We start from the raw sequence: 25,491 nt of genomic DNA, 5'->3' as shown, positions 1-25,491 counted from the left end.
ACACATCAACCCTGCAAGGTAGGTAGCATCACCCCCTGTACCATAAATAAGAAAACTGTGATGAAATGTTGGTTTTTTTACTGTTGTTGTTTTAATGATTTGCATAAGGTCTAAATATTTGTTGATTGATGCATTTAAGTACATAGAGAATCTCTTATCTATCCATGACGTGCATGTTGTAAAAAATGTCATCATGGGGTGGTTGGACCAGATGATCCCTCAGTGTTCCTTTTAGGTATATGGTTCTGGGAAGTCAAGTCGAAACAGAACAATGAACACAACTGGCAGAAATGAAATTGCTGCTTTTCTGGAGACAGTGCTATTTGTCTGAAAATTGTAAAATGTAGATGGGAAGGAGGAAATAACAGGTCTGTGATTCATGCTACTGAAAGCTAAGAAAAGGTGGGTTTTCTTTGTGGCTATAAAACAAACAAAAAAGTCTACAAACCCAGTGTTTAAATGTTAATTTGCTACAACACATCATATGTTTATAGCAAGAAATTGATGGAAGCATCAGATTTAAAACACAATCAAATCCTTTCCCATCGCTTTGTGCTTATAAAGAAGGTACCCAACAGTCTCCAGCACTGCGTCCTTACATTTCTGCAGGGAGTACCCTGACCTTTTCTGCTGCAGCGACCATGAAACAATGCTTCTGCGATGGGTAATATGAAATATTTCAGAACAAATGAAGACCTTGTGGTTTTTGAGATAAAGAGAAGGCTACCCTATCTTGAGTTTCTGGGACTTGCTGCCATGTACTCGGTTTGTCTACTACCCTGAGTGTTTTGTAACAGGCCTTCAGACTTGTCAACTCTCCACATTTTACAGCACAAATTTGAAAATAAAAAATGGTTCACCCCGTCTTTCATACGTTACAGATTGTAGAGGTATTTTGACAAACAATGTAATTTACAAGGAATCAATTATTCATCCGAAATAGTATCCAAGCACAGGACATGCTTCTCCCCAACCTTCCTTCTCCAAACAGACTTTTATCCACTTCGAGTTCACCGTCTACTGCAGCATAAATCAGAGAGGGGAAAAAAGAACTCACAAGCATCCATCACAGTCCACTTTACACACTGTAATAACTGGGCTGTTCTGTAAAATGTCTGGTCAGGGAAAAGGCTGAAACTACTGACTAAAATGAGTTTCTTCTGAGAATTAGAATTCCTTGTGTTCTTCCAAGTCCTAGATGACATAGATAATGGAAAATTAATTTTAATGCTAATGATATGCTTAAATTGGCAAAGAGCAGTAGTCATTATGGACTGGTTTTTGTTCATGTCTTAAGTTTGCCATTCTAAACCTTTGAGCAGGTTTTAAAACACTTAATACATCACTCCCCAGACTCCAGTGCTTACCTTCCTCCAAAACCCATCTTTCATTATTTCACTTTCCTTCCACATAGAGAAGTTAAGTAATAAGTAAAAGGGCTTTGGAGCAAGACTGGGCCTGGATTAAATCCCCAGGTTTTTGCTCAAGTGTGTGACTGTGTACAAGTTATTTAACCCCTCTGGAAAATGGGAATAATATTTCATAAGACTATCACTTTACAAATTAGTGAGATTTAAATTCATATGAAGTACTCTGAACAGTGTCGGGATCAATTTGAGGCTTCCAATAAATGTTAGTTGTTATTCTTCTATCTCATAAATGAAAGTACGTAAATATTTAGTTTTTTTCATCAATGCTATAAGTACTACTGCTGAGTTTTCTCATTTCTGAGTTATAATACAATTTGACCTGTTGTAATTATGTGAAATGGAAAGCTCCACCCAAAGGAAATAGATTATATGTGCAAACTAAACATTTTTCAATGAAATACAAATATGAATAATCTTAGTAAACTATTGGATTTTTTCGTTCCAAACTCTTTTGTAACTCTATAAAGCATGCCTTCAAAACTCTTTAGTTTTTTAAACTTTATTTTTAAAAATTTTCAGTTACAGTTTACATTCAGTATTATTCTGTATTAGTGTCAGGCATACAGCATAGTGGTCAGACAATCTTGTACTTTACGAAGAGGTTCCCTCAACATTTCAACTACTTACCTGGCCCCATGCATAGTTTTTACAGTATTATTGGCTATATTCCCTCTGCTGTAATTTTCATCTCTGTGGCTATTCTGTAACTAAAAATCTGTACTTCTTAATCCCTTCACCTTTTTCACTGAACCTCCTCCCTTCTGGGAACCATTAGTCTGTTCTCTGTATCATGAGCCTGTTTCTATTTTGTTTGTTTGCTTATTTTGTCCTTTAGATTCCACATATAAGTGAACCTTTTTAGATATGTGAGTTTGAAAATGATTTTGGCAGTGGTGGTAGGGAGAACTCTTATAGTAGAAATCGAGAATTGCAAAGGACCTTAGATATGAAAATACATCATAGACTCTGGACTCAGACTGCCTGGGTGAGAACCCTGACTCTATCACTTACGTGCTTTGAGACCCTAAGAAAGTCACCCAATCCCTTTGTTCATTAGTTTTCCATTAAAAAATGAAGATAGTATTAGTACCAACCTCATAGTGCTACTATAAGATGAAATGAATTAGTATAGTTGAGAGGAGAACAGTGCCTGATACCTTCCGTGAGTTCTCATTGAATGTTAGCTATGATGATTATTTTGCTAATGAGGAAATCAAGGTCAAGAGAGGAAGTGAACTTCTCTTGTGAGGTTGTCTTTTAGTGACTGGAGAGGGGAAGGGTTTTTACTTCTGATTCTCAGTCATCTGCTCTTTCCACTCTAACACCAATTTGCTCTTCACCTTGGCCTTGCCTCTAGATATCCTTCACTTCTCCCACCCCAGACAAGAGTTTTGCCTTGTTCATGTACAGCTTAGTCAGCGAAGATGTGAGTTCTAGGCATCGATCTTTATGGCTGGTGTTGTAGAAAGTTTTAAGTTTGCCACTGAAGGGGTTAAGTTCAACACTAGATGGAACTTGAAATCCCTGCTCAGTTACTATCTGTGGCCTTTTCCTTGCTTAATCATCAAATACTTAAAAAAAACTGCAGCAAAGCAAGAGATAAAAATTAAGAAAAACTGTCAAGAAGAAATAAAAACTGTAGCTATCCCTCAAAGAATTCATGAGGTGCTTGAGCGGACTATTTAAGACCTCTCCCCCAAACCTGCTTAGTGTGGGCAAACTATAAGAGCATTTTTGGTGCAGATGAGCTGAAGAGAGAAGGGTCCTGTTTGCACAGTTTCCCCTGGGAAATCTTCCCTGCAGGAAGTAAGCAGCAAAGAGAAAGAAAGGCAGGCTTGTGTGGGGTATATATTAAACCTCATTTTCTGTTTATCTCTTTGCACATCCCAACTTCACCACCCACTGTGGCTGCTACCTGTTTTAATCTCCTGTGTCACAATTCCAGGTGTACTCATCAGCATGCCAAAAACACATAGGAAGGTGGATATGTTTGCATATGCAGATGTATGAAACAAATCTGAAAATGGGGAATGACATCAGTGTATGCTTATAAACAACTTTCCGGTTAGACCTTGGGAACGAGGAACATGATAGTTTTTCTACAAACTAGTGTGGCTTTCTTATTTGAAGTAAATTTTTGGTTTTGTTTTGAGAAAATTTTCAGAATCTAGTTTGAACGTTAGAAATTAGTGTCTGCTTAATAGGAAGTTGCTCGAGCTTGGATGTTAGTGCTTAGATTTCTCTAGGCACAGCTTTTCTACTTTTTCACCAAAGTAGACCTAACCCCAGCCAAAAGTGAATACCAAGGGTGAGGGACAAAACCTGTAGAGGTCAGCCAGAAGCAGAATTTTTTCAAGGTCTTCAAGTGTAGAGGATAGGGTTTAATTAACATAGGTTCTTAAAGACAAATGGTCTGATTTTGAATTTCTGTGCTACCACTTACTAGCTGAGTGACCTTGAACAGATAGCCCACCTTCTCCTGCCTCAATTAATTTACTTGTTTAGTTGGGTAATAATAGCATCCTCTTTATGGAGATGCTATTATAAGGATGGAGTGAAGTATTCACAAGAGGGTCTGGCATACAGTAAGTACTCAATAAATGCTAGCTTTGATTTTGAAGATAATCCCTTGCATTCCATGATGTGATAGACCCTGGTTTCTTTAAAATAAAAGTAATGGATCTCTACCCAAACCCCCACCCCCAGCAAAAATCATCAAGTAATTTATCTATTTATATAAGAGAATGTATTGAAGGCATATTGAAGACCTATACTATGCTAGGGATTGTGAGAGATACAGAGATAAATAAAATGCACACAGTTAGCTCTTAAAGAACTTAGAGTCTTCTAGAGAAAATACATGAAGTAGAGAATGGTTACAATAATAAATGGTAATCGACCAAGTACTATGTACCAAGTTTTATGTAAATTAGCTCTTCTCCAAACAACCCTGCAAGGTAGGTATCCATTTCACCATGTAACAGCTGTGGAAACAGAGGCTCAGGGAAGTCAGGTAACATTTCCAAGTCACATGGTTTGCAAGTACTGTAATGGAGCAAGGATTTGAACCCTCATCTGAGTTCACAGATCATGCCTTTTCCACTACACTTCCATAATTCCAGTTTGTTCAATTTGTGGTCTGGGTTTGGAAGTTGGAAGCCCCAGATAATGGCTGGTAACCAAGGAGGAGCTGAAATATGAAAATTTGTGTAGGGATGTTTAGAAAATGAGAGGAAAAAAAGAACTCAAAGAAAACCCAAACCATTGGCTCCATATTGGAGAATCAGCCTAGGCAAGGACAATGGAGAGATGTAGGCTTCATCTCTGGTGCTAGCTCTGCTTGTTGGTTGCTGCTGGGAACACTAGGTAGAGAAGCATCGCTGACCACCTGGACCCAATGGGAGGAGAGCCTTGTTCAATCAGCAACGTCTTCTGTGGGCACAGGAGAATGTTATCTGCAAGCCCCAGACTGGGGTAAACAATGAGCCAAAAAAGCAATTAAAGCAGAAACAGATGAGGATAATTAGAAGGGAAAGCTCTGAAGGGTAGAAGGAGGCAGTGAAACTAAAACAGAGGATTGAGCTATTTCTGTTCATCCCTTGATGTCTGGAAAAACAGTCTTTTAGGTCCAGACGATGGGACCGCATCCTGAATAAGACTGAAACTGTTCGTGACACTGTCCCCCCAGTTTGGATTCAATGGTATCTCCAGGACTCTGCTACCACATTGCTCTGAGCAGAACAAAGGCCTACCAGACATCTCCATTTGGTTTCCAACTCTAGTTCATTGGAATTGAACTCCTCATCTTCCTCCAAAAAGCCGGTCCCTTTCTCAGTCTTCACCATTATAGTTTAACAATACCAAATTCATCTAGTCATCTAAATTAGAAGCAAGGCCAATTTTTTTTAATGACAAAATGCTTCCCTCAAGTGTTCTGTTCTTGAGTATGTACTACAGTAGTCCCTCTCTCCTCGATTCAAATTGTGAATTCTTTCAATGGAGATATATCAGTGGCATTCTGGAGGAGGGAGGTGCTATTGGCCCATAGAGTTCCCAGGAAATCCCTGTTCAAAGCCTTGTTGGCATGTTAAGCCAAAGTCATGGGATCACCAGGGTAAATTTCCTATAATCTTATAACAATGGGGGAGGGAACACTGGAAAAGTACATCTTTTATGAGAGAAAAGAGGGTCAGCACAATGAGGACATCCAAAACCCATGGAAATGCACTAGAATAATTAGAATGGAATGGAAAGGTACTAAAATATTAACATTTCCCACTTTGTTATTTTGCTTGGAGAAGTTGGTCATAAGGAAATGAGCTTAGAGCTGTTCAACTCTGGCTGGAAAAGAAAGACTGAAAAGGCAAACTGGATAGCTCCCTGTCTTCTCTCATTCTTCTATCTCTACTATTCCTTTGACCGCTTAGATGCATATTTCATTAGCTATGGCAGAGAGGTGGTAATTGCATAATTTGACTTTTCACTAAAGCCCTTGTAAATTTGAACTTGTACTGATGCAGCCCCAAAGTCTCATGTGATATTTACATTATGAAAGCACTGACATCACATATCATTTAGGGTTCTTGTCGAACTTGATTCAGAGGAGACCAAACCTTGGGTGCCACAGGTCAGGCCTGAGGCTGTCTGTGGGAGGCTTCTTGGGTGTCCCATCAAGAATAGATTAAAAATGCTCCCAATTGTCCCGGCTGGTGTGGCTCAGTGGTTGAGGATCAACCCATGGGCCAGGAGGTCACAGTTGGATTCCCAGTCAGGGCACACGCCCTGGTTGTGGGCTCAATCCCCAGTAGGGAGCATGCAGGAGGCAGCCAATAAACGATTCTCTCTCATCATTGATGTTTTCATCCCTCTCTCCCTCTCCTTTCTTCTCTCTGAAATAAATAAAAACACATTTTTTTTAAAAGTGCTGCAAATTTCTAAATTGCATTTGCACTGAGGTTACTGGAGTTTTTAAAGGTCAGACTAAGAGACTCCTGTGATGTAAGTGAATAAATGACTTGCTCTTTTGAATTATTCTGCTTTCTTGAATTTTTTTTAACTTGCCATGTAACCTTGGGCAAGTTAAATAAGCTGCACAAGCTTTAGTTTCTTCATCTGTACAGTAGGTGTAATAACACTGCCTAATTCACTGGGCTGTTTTGAGGATTAAATTAAACAACCCTGACACATAGTGAGTGCTCAAATAAATTTAGTTATTTAGTAACAATAATTCTGCCAATGGACTATATTCATTTTGAGACAAAGGAATGAAACCTTGGAAACCTCTACTTCAACTATTGCAAGCAGAGGTAGGGAAAGAATATCTGCAAAGTGTTTTAATTTCATCTTGTCTTACTTAGCTACACCTTCTTCTATTCCTTTTAAATCAAAGTACTGTAATAATATAATCTAAAAAGTCAGAAATGATGATGGAAAATAGTAGCTATCTATACTATTCCCTCTTCCCCCAAAGCTTGACCCCTAGAAAGAAATAATCCTTTAACTCTTTAATCTATTTCTTCTGGCATTTCTAACTAATATGCTTATAGTTATATCCTTACTTTCTTTCCTTATATTTCAATATTTAAATGCATTCATTAACTTCCAAATATGGGAAATAAAAATACTGCTCTTTTATTTTACACACGCACACACACACACACATTTCACATTTGCCTCTTCTCCTAGGAGAGTTACATTATATTCAGTGTCTGTTTTTCCATTTTGTTCACTCTGAGCCATATGCTGGGCTATGATTACATTTTCTTTATTGCAGGACGTTTTGTTTTTTCTTAGCGGTAACCCATACCATGTTTGATTTTGCTTTGTTTTCTAGGTAACTATTATTAATGTACAATCATCAAATCTATCTATAAAACTGCTGTGAATACAATCTCAAGCATATTATGTATTTTATCAGTTCCTCCCCCTCCCTGCTTTGAGTAATGTCCCTGTCATTCTCTCCTACTCAGCTCCTATCTAAACAGGTTCTCTTTAGGTGAACTACATAACTGCTCTCTTGGGGATTTCCTTTGCCTTATTCCTGCTTTCTCTCTTCTATTGGAGCTCCTTTTCCTAGATCTCACATCTTCCTCCTTTCTGGTTTACTTCCCTGTTTTAATGGCACATATATTCTAGTAGCTGCCTAAGAAAGATTTAGCAAGCTATATTGTTTGAGTCCTGATATGGCAAAAGCTTGCCCAGAATGAATACTACATTTCCCAGCCTCTTGAGCAATTATAGGAGGTTACTATGACTAAATCCTGTAGAATGGATGAGGAGCAAAAAGACCAAGTGGTATCTTCTGTGGAGCCCCCATGAGAGAGAGCTGTAGTGCACTCTTTTCATCCCTGGAACATGGATGTCACTTTGGATGAGAGCATGAGCCAAATCTGGGGATGATGGTGCAAGGTGTTGTGAGGGGTCTGGGTTCCTGGGAGCATCATGGAGCCTAGGTCTCCATGTCAGTCCTGAACTGCATACACCTGTACTTGTAGGGAAGAGAGAAGTAACTTCTATTCTAAGGAATACCCTGATCCTTACTGTTATACCTTTTATGTATGAAAATTTCTTCACCTTCAGACTTGAATGATAATTTGGTTGAGTTTAAAATGCTAAGTTGGAAACCATTTAGCCCTCAGAATTTTGAAGTCTTTCCTAGCTGCCTTTTAGCATCTAGTATTGTTGTTGAGAAATCTGTTCCAATTTTGATTACTAATATTTACAACCTTCTTATTTTTATAGATAAATTCATTTATTTTTAAACTTTTATTTTTAATTTACAGTTTACATTCAATACTATTTTGTATTAGTTTCCAACCTTCTTATTTTCAATGTCTCTCTCTGGAAGCTTTTATGGTCATTCTGATATTCCACGCTGGCCTGCTTTGATGTGGATTATTTTTTTTTTTGGAGGAAATTTGAGGGGGGCTTTCTCAAAACAGAACTTCACATATCTCTCAGTACTAGGAAACTTTCTTCGTTTATTTGTTGAGTAATTTCTTCTTCCCTCTGTATCTATTTCAATTCTTCAAGGACTAAGCTTCTACTCTTTTGCAGAGCTTGAAGAGAACTAATCACCTGGTTCTATGAAGTTAGGGAGGATACGAGGGACCTGATTTCTCTTATAGGCATTTCAACTGATCCTCACCAGTTTACTTTTTAATCCTACCATCCACCCCCTTCTGCTGAGGTTTCTGGTGCCTCCAGTTTCTGAGATGTTTTAGGTTCTGCAGTATGACTTGGTTGGTTTCTGCTGACATCCTACCTGCACATCCCGAGGTTTCAGCTTTCTCTTTTTTATGGAGTCAGTTACCTCTCCTATACATATTTTCCATCTTTTGGAAATAAAAATATTACTGACATTTCTTGATTCATTGATTGACAGTTAATTGAAAGCATCTTGCCCCTCTCTTAAAACTTATGTTCCAGGGGAAGAGACAGATAAACAAAAGTATGAAATATGTCTAGTGGCAACAAATGCTATGAAGAAAAATAGATTAGGGTGAGAGAGGTAATAGTGGCAGTACTGCTATTTTACATGGCCTGTCCAGAGAAAATCTCTCCCATCAGGTAGCATTTGAACTGAAGTCAGAAGAACGTTAGGGAAGAGGGTATGCTGATTTTCCAGGGGAAGTGTGCTCCAAGCACAGAGACATTCAAATGCAAAGAACCTGAAATAGGAGCACTAGCTTGGTTTGCAAAAGGAACAGCTAAGAGGCCTGTGTGGCAGGAAAGGAGAGGTGGTATCAGAAAATGCCGGTGGTGACAGTATTTGTGCAGAATTCCATAGCCTTGGCGAGCACCTTAGACTTTACTCTAAGTGAGGTAGCAAGACATTGCTAGGTTTTGAATAGGTAGTGATAGGCTTATCCTTTATATCCAATGCTGTCTCCTCTCCTGTTTTTTTGGTCCTGGTGAGCTTTTAACCCTTTTATTGTGATTTTTGTGAGGTTTGGTTATGGTGCGTAAGAGTCCAATCTACATGTTTGACCAGAAGCTTTAGCCTTCTTGTTTTAATCATTTTTTTAAACAGTCAAAATTGTCTCAGAAGTGGAATGACATGCCTTGAAAGCCAGAAGCATGGATCATCACAACCACTCCTAACCAAATGGAATTTTGCTTTATGTGACTCCCTGTGGATCTTCACAGCTAAAATGAACTAGCGAGACACAGTACATTCTTGGAATATCCCACAGTCCAGTGATTCCCATCTGGGCAAGAACCCACCCATGAGTGGGCATTTGGAAATGTATCCATTCAGCCCAAAGGGGGCACTGAAAAAGTGTGGGGATGATATAGTTCTCATTCTAACCCAGGGTACCCCCACCCTCTGCCACAAAGAATTTTATTATCTCAAGATGCAATAGCACACCTGTTAAAAACAGCTTTAATCCCTCCCTCAAGAGAGAACCCAGGCCCTAACTGGTTTGGCTCAATGGATAGAGCATCTGCCTATGGACTCAAGGGTCCCAGGTTCGATTCCGGTCAAGGGCATGTACCTTGGTTGCAGGCACATACCCAATAGGGAGTGTGCAGGAGGCAGCTGATCAATGTTTCTCTCTCATCAATGTTTCTAACTCTCTATCCCTCTCCCTTCCTCTCTGTAAGAAATCAGTAAAATATATTTAAAAAAAAAAAAGAGAGAACCCAGGATGCCCAAGCTCCTCCATCATTTGAGGAGGTGAGTGAGTCTGGGTGCCTGATTTTGGCTCTCAGCTTCTGGTTTCTTATGTGCGTTGATTTACTCATGGAGGGAGCGACAACCCTTGAGGTATATTAGGTTGTTAAATTACATCTATTTTGAGTTTCAAGTCTTCACCCTCTCTAAGTCAGACTATGATCTTACGGAAAGACAAGTAACTCTTGCATTCGCCACAGTTGTAGAGGCAGAGTAGTTTCTACATAAATATTGGTGGATAAACCTGAGTTCTACTACTGATTTTGCTATGGAAGCAGTACTGGGGAGCACGTATATTTAACTTTGCCAAGTCATATTTCTGTAAATGAACTTTTCTAATGACAAATTAATATGGCACATATTACTTTAAGTCACATGTAGTAATGGCACTTACGTTCTTCCCCGCAACTCTATAAGGAATAATTGCCATGTGCACACAAAGCACCATGAGAGTGTGAAATATTATGTAAGAAGGTGAGGTAGGTCATTATTACATAATGCAGTTCTTCCTATCATGGCTTGGCTGTAATGTGGAGCCTCGGAGACGAGCCGCAGAGTGCAGGCTGTGTCATCCACACACATCAACCCTGAATAATGAATACTCACCACGTATAATCATAGACACAGCTGAGCCCACAGGAAATGCCTATCTTGCAATCCATCTCCTCCTCACTGTGGTCTGGCAGGACAGGTGATACCTGTCTTCATGAATTTTTGTGTGGGAAATTCATTTTTACTTCTGAATCAAAATCACAAACCTTTATTGACCATTTGGAAACATGTTGATGGTCTATCATGCTTCTCTTTGTTTTTAGAACAGCAACAGACGATGCACAGCCAATGCTATTGGTTTATATGGCAGCAGTTTTTCGTGTAGAAAGTGATTTTCGTTCACAGTACTTTTAGAATTTGTATCTTGTTAATCACCAAACCATCTTGTGAAGAGGATAGTAAAAATGACTAGGCTCCTAGGACAAATGGTGGTTGCAACGCCCAGGGTGTTAAATAACTTGCTTTTCAATATCCTGGGAAAGTGAATACGTGAATGGTTAACAAACCTGTGTTGAAACATCAGTAAAAACATCACATCATTTGTAAGGTTATAGTGCCATTTCTTTGCTATACTATAAATACTTTGATTGTCTTGTCAGTCTAGCCATTCCAAAAGTCATTCTCAAGGGCCTGCAATGTGTCAGGCACTATGGAAAACCAGGCTATGGGATTTTAAATTACTCTTGAAATAATCAGACAATCCCTACAGTTGTATAGAGTAAATAAAAACAGAATAAAGTAATACTTCCATATTTTTTAAAAAGATATATATGATGTGTGTAATATACCTTGCTCACAACTGAAACACAAAGCAGAGAAAAAAAGTGTGAGAAGAAATGATGTTTAAAAAAACTATATTTTAATAGCATTAAACAAATAAAAATAGTAAATGCAAAATGTTTATTTTAGTATTAGTGCAATAACCATTTGGACTTTGTTGAATATTCAGAAATGAAGGTCATAGTATTGCACAATAATGTTTGCTTAAAACGAAAACAAGAATACCTAAATAATTTCCAGATGGCTTAAAGATTTAAATGCATATGAGAAACTATAATATTAACAGAGGTAAATTATTTTATGAATGTGTGTTATTTTAATTCAATTTGATTTCTGAATTACAATTTTGAGGGAAGCCAACAATCAGAAGGAAAGCACAAATAGATAAATGGATAAGCTTTATAAATCTTTATAATAAAAAGAAAACCTATACAAACTAATGGCAACGTGCATATAAGTTTTATGTTGGCATTATATATGGCAATCATTCATCTACCTATGATCTGAGAAGCATTTACAAACTGATAATAAAGTTAAGTACACCCCCAATAGAAAGGTGAGCAAAAGCCATAAATAGGCAATTCACCAAAGGAAAAAAAATGCTCAATAAATGTATCAATAGATATTCTCCCTCATTAATAATCAAAGAAATGTAAAATGCAGACTTTTTTACATATTAGATTTACGAAGATGAAAAGAATTGAGACTATCCCATGTTGCTGACATTGTGAGAAAATGGACACACGCATCAGTGGAAACAAATTGATACAGTCTTTTTTTCAATTAGTAATCTGACAACAGATTCCAAATATTAGATGCCTTCTCTTTACCCATTCTATTATTAGGAATTCTGTTTAAAAATAAAGAAGTGCACTAAGAGATAAAAACATTACTATTTAAAGCAGCATTGTTTACAATGTTTTCAGAAGAGAAACATCATGCAAAAGGGGACTACTTTAACAAATAAGTTTGATACACTCAGTGTTAAGTAGCCATTAGAATGATTTCCTATATCTATATTCATTTTTTTCCAAAATACAATCTTTTCTGTTGCACAAATATCTCTGTATTCTCAAACAATACAAAAGTGAAAATACCCTCAATATTCCAATATTCAAAAGCTCCAGAGATAATTTCTACTAACAGATAGACATATGTCCTTTCAAAAGGTGTTATATACATATAAATATATTATTAACATAAAAGACAACATATTGAACACTCTGTTCTGTAATTTTTTCACTTAAAATAAGATGTAGTCATGTTTACTTGGCTGAATAGTTGATACATGGTCTTTAGCACAGAGACGTGTTTACAACATAAAGTAAACAAGAAAAAGAGAAAAAGCAGATTACAAAATGGCCTTATAGCAGGGATTCTCAAATGGAGGGCTTGGGAAGTGGATATATAATTCACTTTTCTCTCTGCTCCCTCAAAAATTTGATTTCTCTTTGCAGGAGTCAAGTTTGAGTAAAGTAGGGAACCATGTGTACTTTGAGAAAGTTCCCCGGTGGTTTGAATCACCAACCACACCCTTCTCTTCCTCCCAGACTTTTCCCAGGTTGAGAATCATGGCTGTATCTTATTTTCCTTTTAGGAAGATAATATGTATGAATATAAGCACAGAAAACATTTCCGGAAGCATGTGGACTAGGGTTATCTTCTAAGGAAGATATTCAGGTGATTTTTATTTTCTTTTTATGTGTTTTGAGTTTTTTATTTGTTGGATTTTTTAATGAATAAGAAACATTTTTCTTTTATAACACAAAATAAACAAGGAACTTGAAGTCCTTGGAAAAATGCTGGCGAAATCAAGTGATGCAACTAAAATCAAAACAAGCTAAAGAGGTTCAGAACAATGGCTATCTTTTGTACTAAACCATAATTACATGTTTTCACCCAAGAAGCTAAATAAAGTCAAGTGCATATCATAAATGATCTAGAGGAGCTAAAAAAAAAGTTTAAGAATCAACAGCTGGAAAATGATGGTTAAGTGTCAAAAAATTTGTTTCTAAAATCTTGATGTATACTGATAATCCTATTAAAATGGGACCATTCCCATAAAAAACTTTTAAACAGGAATTTAGAAGAAAAACTTATTTCATATGATGGAAAGAAAACTTGGAATTCATTACCCCCAGAAGAGAAGGGAGACTACATATACAAATGGGTTGAAGAAAAAACTCTTGCATAAAATAAAAGTAACACTAGGTTCTTAAAAGAAAATGGAGAATTTGAGAGTATAATTCTAAACACTTGAGTTTGACATCAGGAAATTCAACTACAGGTTACCCCATAAAATATTCCTTATTACTCCTGCCAGAAGCTCCTATTTGGGTTGTATGAATCTGGGTCTTAGAAAAAGGCATTTTTCCCATTATAAATTCCAAATTAATGGAAAACAAATTAATGATAGCTTACCACTTATAATTTGTATTCACAATTGGTAATCTATGGATTTACGTGGAAATAGTAATGAAATCAATTTTTATAGTTTTGCTAAGAAGATTTAGAAATAGCACAAGGTAATACTACTCTACTTTTTGTTTTCTATGCACTTGTTTGTTCAAGTTTGACTTGTGGTTTAGCAGAATTTGGCTCTGCTTGTGCCTGGTACCAAAGTTGGGAAAGTTACCCCTCACCCCCCCCCCCAAAAGAGATCAATTATTAGGGAAGATGTGAACAATTTCTACAGATAAAAAGTGGAAAGATATAGAATTAAAAGTGAGGTATGGTAAGGGATGAGGAGGGAACAGTATACAAACTCTTTAAGAGGGAAAGATTTTGGCCAGGCCTGTGACTCAGGAAAGTTCTTTTATTTCTGTTTTCTGTTCGGAGAAATATTCTTCCAGCTTACCGCTGTTTTTACAACCTGAAATCACATATTGTCCAAAGAAAGACATTTATAAATTTAAATGGAAATCTCTTTTGCAAACTGATCTTAATCTGCACTTTTGATTGTTACTCTTCACCGCATTCTCATCCAAGACTTAGTAGAAATCTTCTTCCTGAAAAGCTATATCGGTCATTACAAGTACCCAGCTATTGGATTAAGTTTATAATTCTTTGTTCCAATAGTTCCCAGAATTATGACAAGTCATTCTTTTGTTAACATGCTTCTTTCCTTGTTCCCTTTTCGCATGAAAACACACATGCCTTTTCTATTTAGAAGTTCACCCGATCTGGGCTCTGTTCCCCCACAATCTCCACCCCTGTTGAAGTCATAAGTTTCTGAATATGACCTCGTAGTCTAGACACACAGTTGATGTGTTTATTGTCACGTACAGGATCTTATAAAATCAGAGGCGTGCATGTAGATGCAAGCCTGTGAGAGAATTTTGCAAGGTAGATGGTGACGCACACGTCCGTGCTTTGTTCACTGGGCAGAACTGACCCCACAGGCTGTGAGATTGGATTCTGTTTTCCAAATATTTCTAGTGGAAGAATTAACAGTGAGAAAGCCAGACCTAATTGCTCTTATATCATCAGTTAGTAATAGCAGGCAAAAGTTTGTCCTCTAATTCAGTTCAGATACTTGTGTGAAGAAACCACTTCTTTTGTTAATAAAGGAGCTTGGTTTTCAAACGCTTGCTTTACTATGCAGTTCTCTGTCTCACTGAAATGTAGCTTTTAAGAGATTTAAGAAAATTGATGCATATTGTTATATATAATCCTATGGCACAGAAAAGTATTACCAAACACTTTCAACCAGCCCCTCTCTTTCTCCCTTTTTTTCTCCCCCTCCCCCCACCACATCATTTTCGGTATTTATTTATTTGTCATTCATTCCACCAAGATTCATTGAGCACATACTATGTGCCAAGCATAGTTTAAAACACTGAAATAAAGATGAATAAGACATCTCTCAGGGGCCTTGAGCGTTTAGGGAAGGCCCCCCCCCATGCTTATAAACTACCAAATGAGAAGAAAAATGCTAATGGAGACATAAACCTCTGTGCTTATGGGTGAGAATGGTTGTGGGAAGATGCACATGGGGATGATGTTTATGAAATTTTTTAAAAATATATTTTATTGTTTTTTTACAGAGAGGAAGGGAGAGGGATAGTTAGAAACATCAATGAGAGAGAAACATTGATCAGCTGCCTCCTGCACACCCCCTACTGGGGATGTGCTCGCAACCAAAGTACATGCCTTTGACTGGAATTGAACCTGGGACCCTTCAGTCCGCAGGCTGACACTCTATCCACTGAGCCAAACTGGCTAGGGCAAATTTTAAAATACTGAGCAGGAATTTTCTAGGTGCACAAGAAGGGAAGAATGTGTGAGGTGCACATTCCAGGCAAATGCATCAGCCTGTCTCAGACCGTGGAGGTGTGCAATAGATCGGCATATTTGGGGAACTGCATGGAGACTGTGAACGCAGAACCATAGGAAGTGAGTAAAGGAGAGAGACAAAATTAATAGGGGAGGAAGGAGACAGGTCGTGGAGCCTTTTATGTTAATCAAGGAAAGGAGCTGATTTTTAAAAATTAGATGATGAGAATTCATTAATAGGTATTAAGCGGAACCCGGCTGGTGTGGCTCAGTGGTTGAGCATCGATCTGTGAACAAGGAGGTCAGGGATTGATTCCAGGCAGCACACATGCCTAGGTTGTGGGCTCGATCCCCAGAAAGGGGCATGCAAGAGGCAGCCGATCAAAGATTTTCTCTAATAATTGATGTTTCTGTTGCTCTCTTCCTCTCCCTTCCTCTCTGAAATCAACAAAAAATATATATATTTTTAAAAAGGTGCTAAGCTGAGAAGTGCCCTTACTAGTTTTGTGTTTTAGATATCAGAGGCAACAATGTAGAATACAGATGGAAGAGGAAGGAAAGGTGGGATAGCCTGCATACTGGGAGATCTGGTCAGAGGCTACTGCAACAGAAATATCAAGAAATGATGAGAGCCTGAAGTAAGACAGAAGCAATGGTCATGGAGTGGATTCCAGAGATATCCACAGACTCCACCAAACTTAATGACAGATTGGACAAGTGAGGAATAAAGAAGAAGTGATTCTGAAGTTTCTAAAGTTTCTAACTTGGATACTAGATCTAATGAAATTAAGTGGAGCAGAATTGGAAAGAGGATAAAAGAGCTTTTAATTTGGGATATGTTAAGGTTAAGGCGTTTGGGATTTATCTAGTGGAGTCTGGAAAAACAAATCTAAAGTTCAAGAAAAGGGTCTGTACTAAAGACGAAAGGTCAAGAGTCATAAATAGATGGTACCTGATATTATAGGAGTGGATACAACTGCCATGGAAGAGTAGGTAGAGGAGAATAGGCAAGTGCGAGGACAACATCTTGGAGGAAAACCAGCGTGCAAAAGTGCAAAAGGACCCACTGCAGGAAAAAGAAGCCAAAGAAGAGGGAAGGAGATCGAGTTATTGGAGGTATAAGATGAATTGCCACATCACGTAGGAAAGGCAAGCATTTCAAATAGAATTCAGTAAGTATTTTGAGTTCTATTCAAATCTGTTGCAATAATAATCAATAAATGCTCAGTAAATTTTGTAGCTGCAGGGTCTTTGGAGACTGTCATAAGAACACTATTCTGGGAGTGAAGGAGGGAGAAACCAGATTGTAATGGATTTAAGGGAGAAAAGGAAGGGAGGGAGCAGTAACATCAGGGTGGATTACTCTTTCAAAAAGTTTGAGTATGAATAGAGTTAGACAAGATAAGCTTTCTTTCTCTCTTCCTCTCCCCTCCCCTTCCGCCTCCTCTCTCTCTCTCTCTCTCTCTCTCTCTCTCTCTCTCTCTCTGTAAGAAACAAAAAAAATTTAGGATAAAATAGAGGAGAGGTGCTCTGATTTGGGAGGCTACTACAAACATCTGTTTTGGGGGACAATTCTTTCATATTGGGTTTTTATCTATAGTTATGTTTCCAGGAGCACAATCTGATGTGTAATAGACCAACCTCAATGTTAATAGCCCTTTGTCCTAACTTACACAGAAGAGTATGTGAAGCCACCAGCTAGAAATTCCAAGAATACAGAAATGGAAAAGCAGTAAAATTAAGTCGTTTGAGCTCAGTGTCTTAAAGGGTGTTATACCTACAATAGTATTTTGAATAATACTCTTTTTCTCAAATCCATTTGATAGATAAAATATCAATTGAAAAAAACCCAGTAAGCATTTATTCTGTACAAAGTTAAAAGTGTTATGGGTTATTTTATGACAATTAGGTATTAACATACTTGAGTGTCTCTCCTCGGGTTCCTTACATATATACAAAGAAATGACATGCATAATATGCTTTGATTCCATATGCTTCTTATATTTGGGAAACATAAAACCTCTTTCAGATATTACCTTAGTAATCTTCACAGCTTCTTAGTGGTTTTTTTTTTCATTTTTTTTCTGAACTCTATATCATCACCTCAGGTGGAAAGTAAGATATGTATCACTATGGCAAATTCTGCCTTCTATCCTGGGAAATATAACTTTTCAGACAGTTTTGGCTCACTGTGTGGTTTTGGGAGTCCCACTAAGATGAACTACTCTGTTAACTGCTTTTCCACTTGCAGCCTCTTTTATACAGAGGACAAAACTTAAATGTATTATCTTCACAGAATTTGAGGGCAGAGAGGAATCTTGAAGATTAGGACCATTTGTTGCTAACAACTAGAAGCAGAATGACTGGAACCGGTAGCAGGAAGTGCATCTTGAGCTCAGGCGGAATAGATTCTATCACTTCTCTCTTGTCCCAGCTTCATCCGGGTGTATTTTTCCCATGCTGCTGCCTCTGTATCCTGGGCAATAAGGTAGAACATGGCCCGGGTTTATATACTACAACATTAAATATTCCCAGCAATGTTAAATGCTGAATCTCTTTCTCTCCACCACAGTTTCAAACCCTGGGAGAGAGAGATATTGATTGATGCCCATTAATAGTCCAATTAGTTGTAGTCCAGAAATGAGGATCCCATTGTGTAAGCATGGCTTCCCGAAATATATCTTTGTAGTTTGGGGTGCAGGGGAGGGATAGTTAATGGGATCATTGTGGACTCAGCCAACATTCCTAAATGTGTCTATGAAAAAAGCTACTCATATGTTGTCCACACCCCATGCACCAAGCATAACATTTTATACATGGGGAAACATTCCCCAAAATATTAAATTATTTGGCCAAGCTATAAAGTGAGAATTCTCAATCCAATGCACTATTGTTATGTGATTGAACTTTCTTGACAGTAGACAGATTAACATCAAGCTATACCAAAACATCTGTTTGCTTCTTTTAATATCACTCTGAATCCCATAAAGCCCCTTCCCTGTTTAAAATATATTTTTAAAATATATTTTTATTGCTTTCAGAGAGAAAGAGAGAGGTAGAAAGAGACGGAAACATCAGGGATGAGAGAGAATCATTGATCGGCTGCCTCTTGCATGACCCCCACTGGGAATTGAGCCGGCAACCAGGCATGTGTCCTGACTAGGAATTGAACCATGACCTCCTTGTTCATAGGTCGACTCTCAACCAACTGAGCCACACTGGCTGGGCTGTACTTTCCTAATTGTTTGTCTCTAAGAAATTAGAGAAAGTGCTAGATGTAAATTAAAGAGACAATTTTGCAGACCTTATCATGGCAATATATTGACTTAATAAATGTTTATGCTAAACAAGCATGTTTTTATATATACAAAGAGAGGGGGGAAAAGAATCAAAACACGTGACATTTGCTTCCTCCAAATAAGTGTTCTATATAATTGAGAAAATAGTGTTTCCATATATGGGTGAAATAGACAGCAAAAAGAAAATATACAACAATGGAAGGCAAACTACATAGAAATTACTGAAGGAATATAAAATGAGGACAAAAAAGGGAAACCTTCAGGGAGATTTTTCTGAAGGCAAATTTTTAACAGATCTTACCAAAGTTAATAGTGTATACATTTTAGAGATTGCAAATTGATGGCTCCCAAGCCAAATCAGTTCTACTTATGTTTTGTTGGGCGAACATGGTCACTACTTTGAAAAACAATTTACATCTGAGTGCCTTCATATAGGACCTGCTCTTTCCAGTTTACCCATACTCTGTACTACTCCTTTGCATTTCATTCCATCATTTACTCTACTGCGAATATGTTACCTGCCTTACTACTGGAGATATTTGAGTTTGCAGTGCCTGGATATAGATTGTCATGATGAAAGAGTGGACCATCACCCATTCTTGGGAGTACAGTATGTACCGTATGTACAAAGGTGAATAGATGTGAGCTGTGAATGTGTGTATGAAATGGGGATGTAATAGAAACTGGCCTGTACAAAGCTAAAGACTATTGGTGAAATTATAAAAATGAATAGTTTCCATAGGACCCATAAGTACTGGTCAAAGAATTTAGACTTTCTTTATAAAGCAGTTGTCTGTCACTCTAAGTTCTTGTTTTGAGAGAGATTTGAGAAAAGGTACTTGGCTTCTGTACAGTCATATGCCACATGACAACATTTCAGTCAATGATGGACCACATAGACGATGGTGGTATAGCATATAGCCTAGGTGTGTCATCAGCTACACTGTCTGGTTTGTGTAAGTGCACTCTATGATCTTCACACAAGAGCAGAACTGCCTAACGATGCATTTCTCAGAATTACTCTCGTCGTAAAGTGGCTCATGACTGTCTACTGGTTAAACTTTGGATAAAGAGAAAGATATGAACTCAAAGTGAGCTTTTCACGGAAAGCCAGGGAAAAGATAAGAGTTTGGATAAAAGTGGTAGTTCTGACTATGGAAAGGCATCGAAAGAGATCTGACAGGTAAGAGAAAACGGGGTTAGACAAGAACAATAAAGGAAAATGTAGTTATGAGGTTGCTGTTTTGCTCTTCAGAGAGTAAAAAAAAAAATTGGAGAGAAATGGCAGAATCTAACATTGTTACAAAGGTAATGAAATAAATAAAGGCTGGTTTTCATATTAGCGCACAGCAGCTCTCAATCCTGTTCTTGGGTTTATTTCCTGCCAGCACAGTCACTCAGGGCTCTAGCCACTTCACCGCGCTGCTTGTCAAGAAAAGAACAGGCAGCCGCATGGGGTCTTCTGTATTTTATTCATTACAGCTTCTTTTATTTGTTGTTTTAATGTATTTAATTTACTAAATTATTACAGATGTTTCATATTACAGTGCTAATAAGAAAAATATGAAAAGATGCCCAACTTCTTTTAAGTATGGTAGAAGTGGAAACATTTTTCCTTCTGCCTGTTCAAGTTTCAGTTGATCTTTTTTGAAAATGCTGACTTAAAATGGATGGTCCACACTAATTTTAAGTAGAGGGAAAGGGGAACAAATTTTAAGTGACATCTTGAAGAAATCATTATGTATTCTGCTGTGAGAAGGTTGGAGACATTGAGAATGTGGGCGCCTCACGAAGATTATTACAGAGTGCACTACTCTTCTTTTCTAGCGTCTTCATTACTATTTGAGAACATTAAATGTAAAGGAGATGCTTACAGCATGCCAGTGTTATTTAGTGTTTGCATTTGTTGGAGTGTGTGAAAAATCTTAGGCCAGCTTTTGTGGATGGCTTTTGTCGGAAGTACACTTCACGTTGAACAAAGGGAAAACAGTTTCTCAAGAGCTGTAGTTATGTGTGATTCATATATGTGGATTAGAACACTTAGCAAAAAACTCAACGAAGAAAAGATACTTTCCCTCCAGGCTTCATAATTTATATGAATTAAATTTGTCATTGTGAAGATAGATACAGAAATCTCACTTCAGATTGTCCAAACCCTGCACTGCATTAAAGCTTATAATATAGCCACAGGTAACTACGTTCGATTTTCTTTGAACTCATGCTCTAATTGGAGCCCTGTCACTGCACAAAGCAGTTGAAATTTAATTAAGGGGCAGGAAATTCCCAAGTCTAATTTTGTCCCTGAGCTACTTGCTCTGTGGGTTGTCTCTCAGGAGTTCACCAGCTGTTGAGTGAAGATTTTGGTGCAGATGCTAAAGCCTACCCTGGTGAGGCAGGTCACAATCACAACAAAGCATAATGGCTTCTTTCTAAGTAGACTAACCCTCCGTCTACATAGACACATTGTGTTACATTGTTAGACTTCTTGTTTTGATGCTCCGTTTAAGGGCACCTTCCATTGAGGGCCCCATTTAAAAGTAAGTGCTTCAACAAAGAACTCAATTTTTCTTTCTTCTGTTCCAGTTGTAAATTTCCTAGTTGTTTTTGGTACTGAGCACTTCCAAAATAATCAACTCATCTTAACCTAGTGGGGAAAACTGAAATGCAATTAAGCGAGAAAATATATGTTTAAAAAAAAATCTGTGCAAAGAATTAGGAAAATATAAGATATTATCAGAATATTGTTTCAACAAAAACAAACTTCCCAAAGACACATTTATAAATTTCTGTGAGATTCATGCCAACGGGGTGTAGAATTCTACTTTTCTCATGAGCTCCTTGGAGTAGACCCGAGGTCCTATCTTAGACAAGAGCCTGTCTTCCCACTATGGTGGATTTCTTCAACCACTCTCCCATGCATGAAGAGGATCTTTAACTACCCGATTGGTTTACATTAAATAGAACTTATCTGTGTGTTTTTTTGTTTTGTTTTTTGTTTTCTTTGCAACCCAATATACTAAACTGCAGAGCAATGCACTATGTAAATACCATACCTACACTGCAATGCCTCAGGTAACAATAAAAATGTTTGTTCATCATTTTATAATGTCAGAAACTAATTGCTGATGAGTAAGTCCTACTTTTTCATATGATCTAATATGTATATGACTACTTGCACGTTGAACTGGACTAAATTTTTGGAATGGCTAAAATCTTGAAGGTTCCATTTGAAATGATAGAGTCATACAGTGGGCAAAGCCTGGGTTTGAGACTGAGCAATGTCAGGACCCCCACTCTAGGTAAAAAGCAAAGACCCAGAGGTGCTGTTCTTGTTTGCTTGCCTTCATGTATATGTGCGTATGGTCATCAAATGGTGCAGAGGATACATGTGATCTATTACCTCTGACATATAATAATAAGTCAGACCACTGAAAGGCATTTGGGGTGCCAGTATGGACCCCCTTTAATTACTCCATTCTTTGGGAAATATAAGGATAGGGGGAGCTGGAATAGGAATTATTTTGACCAGATTACCTGTGGAGGCTAGGACTTCACAGCATGCTGACATGGCTGACTTGCAAGACCCATGGATGTTAGCTTTTTTTCAGTGGAAATTATTTTTGCATGTGGAGTAGATGTAATGAGTAAACATCCCAAATCACCAATTCTGACTTTGCCAACACTACTACAAAACTGGAAAGTGAATCAACATTGGGATAATTCAGAGGACCTTTCACTCTTCTTCCAAATATGTTGCTTTGAGTAAATGCAGCTTAAGAATCTTCCCGACATATTGTTGCCATGTTTCTGTGTGCTGTAAATGCAATGGATGGGTTAGAGACAAAGTTCTAACCACAACCATGTATTTCCTTTGTTTTATATATTTAGGTCAGACTCTAAACATGGTTTTAACATATTTTCTTTGTGGTTTAATTTCCTTTGTGATTATTTCTTTTATTTAATGGGAGTGTAAAAATGTCCCAAGGACTAAAAACCAATTGCAGCTAATTTTCAACATAGGCATTAAGAAGTCCTCTGTTAGTTTGCCTTTGGGTCACAAACTTTCAGGATCATTTCAGGTTAAAAATGCAACAGTGAGGCATTTACATTTTTCTTAACAAAACAAAGGGGACTATATTAAGGTGGCATTCTTTCATACCCCCTCAGGTCCAAATCTTATAACAAACAAGGAATAAGAAAATGTGGGCTCCACAGTGACTCAGTATGTCTCTGGTCTGGCCTCCCCAGAGATGCCCATGAGGCGCCTGCACGAGGCACTGCCCGGAAGCTCACAATGACTCCCTGGAGATGTGGAGGGATTCCCGGACATATAAGGAAAGGCAAACCCAGTCAATCAGGGCAGCACCCCAGGACCACCATGAACTTCAGGGCAGTGCAAAGAGTGATGTGTGTCCGCCATCTAAGTGCTAAAGCTGCAGAGAGGTTTTTCGTTTCAAATTTACTATCCAGACTATTACTGTGTGTTTGTTTCTGGCACTTCATTCAGTTTATACCCTGATAGCACACACATTTGTTTTCGTGGGATAGGTAGTCATCTTTTCTCAGGAAAGGTGTTGAAATGCTTACTTCCCAAGGAAGACAGGAGGTTTTTTGGTTTTGTTTTTAACATTCATGTACCTGTTCATTTAGTGAGTAGCAGAAATACATTTTCTTCTGTTCTGTCCTTTATGAACATAATGTATTCATCAAACTCTAAAATGCATCCCTAATAGAATTTCCTTTGATTTTACTCAGGATTTAATATACTTAACACCTGGATAAATTCAGACTTCTTTTGAACTAAATGAAATCACTGAGAATCTAAGAGTTACCAGACAGCTGTTAATAGTTTTAACAACTTCTTGCAGTTGCCCCAAGGGAGGGAAATGTGGTCCATTATATAAAATACAGTGAATTACAATGGAAACAATAGTTTAATAAAGGAGAGCCCTGTTTATTTTAATAGGATTCACATTTCAGTTAGCTAAAATATTAAGACATTACTTTCCTTGAACTGAAAACAAAAATCCCCTAAGAAATAGACCCATCAAAAATAAATTAGTAGTGGTTTTCTTCCTATTCATATTCTCATTGTGGGTGAAGAATATATTTTGCAATAACATCGAAAAGAGTTGTTCTAAAAATATTATCTAATTGCAAAGTACAATTTTTCTAAAATATACTGAAAGTCAATAATATATTAAATTAACAGCAAAAATAAACACAGGCAATTTTAAATAGTCTCTCTTTTTCTAGGAAGACATAGGATATTTAAGGAAAGGAAGACAAAATTATTGTTATTTTAGATATTATTCTAAAAATATTAAACAAAATTATTAAACAAAATCAGACACTTAGGTAGCTGACTTTTAATTTTAACATTAATAAAATTTTCATAAGTGCTTATTTTCTTCATCCAGGAAAGGTATAATCACTGTACCTCTTACTTGTAAAGATGTATTTTATTATATAAACACATATTTGCATACAAACATGATTATGCAAATTCAAGTCACAATGTTTAAGACTAACCATGCTAATTTTTATAAAAAGATTTCCCTAATAAATTCTTATTAGCTTTTTTCTTTCATAAAACGTGTGTTTCTACTACTTCCAAAGATCTAGCAATCGTTCATGCAAAAGAAAAAAAAAGTATGTTTTCTATATATGTGTAAGTTGTTCCACAAACATCTGGTAACGAAACTTTGAAAGCTGCTAGATTTCAAGCCAGCCCAGGTGTTCACTACAACATCTCTAGAACTTAGCAATTGCCTGCAGTAATTTGTTGCAACTCGTATTGGCATTTTTACGGTATGATGAGGCAAAGGGTGATGACATCATGTGCTAATGTTACGAAGGTGCTGTGAATTCAGTGTGAAAATTCCATCAATGAGTGATTGTTCCTGAAACTGACTACATTGGTGGCCATCACATTTTGCCAACTGAAACATCTGGGCACAAGTTAGTAGTGGCACACCTTGTAAATAACTTAATTGAAATTAATTGCCAGAAGTTTGCAGCACCCTAGGTAGTTTATAAGTACCATTTTTTTATTCTATGGCAATGTTTTGGTCTTAAGAATCTTGTATTCTCAGATTCTGTTGTAGCAGCTTGTGAGGAAAGGGAAACATGTAGAAAATATATGATGAAAATATATGATGAAAGTGAAAAGTGTAGAAAATATATGAAAAGTGTAGAAAAATATATGATGAAAATATAAGACACAAGGAAATAAAAAAATCATTATATATAAGGAACAAAAACATTGCTGTCTCTTATACCTACATTCATGGATAAAGTATTTTTCTCACAGAAATAATTTTAAAATTAATATATAAAGTCGTTTTAAAAAAGAAGACAGTTGAATAATTAAATGTAGGTCTCTATTTTTCCAGAAAAAAAATCTAGTATTTTGTTGTAAATATCAAATGCATATTGTGTTAATAAAAACATTTGAAATTATTGTATTCTAAAAGAA

The 25,491-nt window shown here is 37.2% G+C and overlaps 1 protein-coding gene across 1 annotated transcript in view; it reads left to right on the top strand.

Moving 5' to 3' along the window:
• Positions 1 to 25,491, top strand: part of CCDC91 (coiled-coil domain containing 91) — a 317,390-nt gene continuing 291,899 nt past the window's right edge. The window contains exon 1 of the mRNA XM_023752314.1: positions 1 to 18. The gene's annotated coding sequence lies outside the window, so the exon portion shown is untranslated. The remainder of the gene's footprint in view (positions 19 to 25,491) is intronic.

This window comes from Myotis lucifugus, unplaced genomic scaffold (genome assembly GCF_000147115.1).
Source record: "Myotis lucifugus unplaced genomic scaffold, Myoluc2.0 scaffold_30, whole genome shotgun sequence".
NCBI lineage: Eukaryota > Metazoa > Chordata > Mammalia > Chiroptera > Vespertilionidae > Myotis > Myotis lucifugus.
Note: the sequence above shows the minus strand (reverse complement) of the source record. Positions and strands in the feature narration are given on the sequence as shown.